The 2,933-nt window shown below is 34.2% G+C and overlaps 1 long non-coding RNA gene across 1 annotated transcript; it reads left to right on the forward strand.

Moving 5' to 3' along the window:
- Nucleotides 1–886: 886 nt before the first annotated feature.
- On the forward strand, nt 887–2,413 carry LOC109338048. Its single transcript, XR_002106500.1, has 3 exons — nt 887–1,018; nt 2,199–2,201; nt 2,402–2,413. It is a non-coding gene; the product is annotated as an uncharacterized LOC109338048 (long non-coding RNA).
- The last annotated feature ends 520 nt before the right edge of the window (nt 2,414–2,933 follow it).

Below are 2,933 nucleotides of genomic sequence, written 5' to 3' on the forward strand. Positions count from 1 at the left end.
TGCTCATTTGTTTGTGAGAACTTTTTCTTTCATTAATTTTTATTCTAATTTACAGGTATTACTTCTTTGTACCTTTTGCTACATTATCTTATCCATTTAATTTTTTCATTTATCACTTTAGATATGTTTATCTTTCATTTGTTAATATTATTTTATTTTATTATTTTTTTGATAATAATAATCTCTCTCATCTATTACGAACAATGAATATAAAAATCTATAAAATAAACTATGATAAATATGGAGGAAATAAAATTATTTCACATTATTTTTCTTCAGGTCATCTTTGTACCATCGGGACACATTACTTCTGTTGGTTAAAATTTAACTAAAGATGAAAAAGAAATAAAACCATTTTGACATAATAATAATAATAATAAAAAGTAATAAGGATAAAATATTTGAAATAACAATCACATAAACTCATCATCTGAACAATCGTGGCATGTTGATTTGGTTCTTTAAAAGAATTAAAATACATCAGTCAAATCAAACACATGTTTAGGATGAACATTCACTCAATATAATAGAACTATATCATAATTATCTTTTTACAACGCCTCTCAACAAGGCTTGTGTGTAGAATGTTATTAGATGATATGCAAAGTTGAAGGGAACGACATTCAACATCCCTCATTGAAGGAAACATAGTTATATCTATATAGTCTACATCATCCAATGAAACATGCGTTGCTGATTTTATGACATAGACTTCAACAATGCTCACTAATGAAAACACTTTTGGATTTCACATATTCAACAATACTTCTTGTAGTGAGCGTAGTTGAATCACATGTTTTGAATATGGTGTTTTGTGTAGCTAGCTGCAGAACTAGTGCATTGAAGATATTATGTTGGGTCGTCTGAGTCCAATGGCATTGTTGAGGATACCACATCCAGACTCAAGAGAATAACTCACCCACCAATCAAATTTAAATATTATGGTTAGATTATGTTTTGAAGAAATACAATCTTATTTATCTTATTTTAAATAAATTGGACTTAGGTTTAGAAGTCTGTAACATCTTATTCAACGTTATTTAAAGTATGTTAATCCTGATTAAAGGACATGAATAAAATTGTCTTCTCATTTAATATTTTATAGTATTTTTAGAATCCTTATTTTCTTGGTTGCTAGGGTTAACCCCCTAACATTGGTGCTTTTATTGTCGTTCTCCATGCTTCATAAAACTCAACACTCTCCTTCTTCTTCTTCCATTCAATCAAACATGAATGACCACTCCAACATAGTTGTGTTGGAAAAACTCTCTTTCATGTGTGACTAGTATTGGCAATTAGGGCCGCCATGCCCGCCCTATTCATGTCCACACAATGGCCATTAAAATTAGGACGGGCATGGCCATGGCCATTTTTAAATAGGGTATGAAATATCATGCCCTGCCCGACCTAAACATGGGCAAGGCAGGCTTGTAGGCCGCCCTAAATTAAAAGAAAAACTAAAATTGATCTACTATATGGAACATTGCAAGATATTATATAGTCTCTTATTTTTTATTTCACTACTGAAACATTATATTGCAATATTCATGTTATCATACTTGAGATTACATAGATGTCTAGTGTGATAGTGTGATTCGAAACACAAAACATAACATTTTGTTTTGCATAAACCGAACATGTAGTTAATTGGTAAGATATTATGTTTTATAAAATTGCTACGTTGTACTCGAGTGGTGAGAACATGGATTACTTTTACCATACTTGGCCTATCAAATTTATTATTGTCGTATTAATTGACGCCTGCGGGCTGTCGTGCTCGCCTGATTGAAATGACCATGGGCGAAAAGGGCATGTTGGGCGGACATTTTAGGGCGGATAGACACATTTTTCATGTCTTGCCTGCCCAAAATATGCGGGAGGGCAGGCCCCATGGCCATGGCCCAAATTGCCAATGATATGTGTGACAGACAAGAGGTAATGGAAATTGTACTAACCAAATTAATGGAGAAATTAGCCCAATTCCCCAATGCTAATTCACAATTTCCACCACAATCACCTCCCCATGGGTCTCAGCCATGACCTCCACACCCTCCTGCATATAAATATGGATATTTTCTTCCACTAGGTAATATTAAACCTCCTAAGTTACTATCGCAGTCTTTTGACGGTTTTGGATCCCCAAGATTGGCTTCTTCAAGCTGAACAATATTCAATCTATACAAGTACCACCCTTACAGATGGTAGAATTGGTTGCTTTTTCTATGAAAGGTGACAGCTAGTATAAATGGATGTTCCATACTAATCAACTCAATATTTGGGAATGGTTCTCTAAATCACTCCTCGTTCATTTTGACACATCTACTTCTACTAATCCACAAGCAAAATGGTTTAAATTAAGACAAACTAGAACTATGACAAAATACCAAACAAGTTTCGAAAGACTTTCTAATCAGGTTCTAGGCTTGACACCATATATGGCTTTAAATTGTTTTCTATGAGGCTTGAATATTGAAATTGCAAGGGAATTAACAATACAATAACCTTTTTTGGTGACCCGCACAATTGGGGATAACAAAATTGGTAGAGAGTAAAATAGCAACATTTGAACCAACCACATGGCTATCTGCATGTCCCAATATAGTGGCACCCACTAGACCAACAATGGTGTTGACATCTAGTGTTATGCACACGACCAGTTCCACAACTTTACCCATTAAGTATCTCACTATAGCACAAATGCAAGAACGTCAAGGAGAAAGATTGTGTTACGATTGTGATGAAAAGTATATTATTGGACATCATTTTAAACCCAAGCAATTTCTACTGATCGATGATCCGAGGGATACTACTCTCTCCTCTTATAATAATATAATAGAGGGGTACACTGATTAGGGACCGCATAACATAGATTCCGTATAGGTCATTCAATTTCACCTATCAGACCAACTACAACCTAAACTGACAAGAGGACA

Source organism: Lupinus angustifolius, unplaced genomic scaffold (genome assembly GCF_001865875.1).
Source record: "Lupinus angustifolius cultivar Tanjil unplaced genomic scaffold, LupAngTanjil_v1.0 Scaffold_17_16, whole genome shotgun sequence".
In the NCBI taxonomy this organism is placed as follows: domain Eukaryota; kingdom Viridiplantae; phylum Streptophyta; class Magnoliopsida; order Fabales; family Fabaceae; genus Lupinus; species Lupinus angustifolius.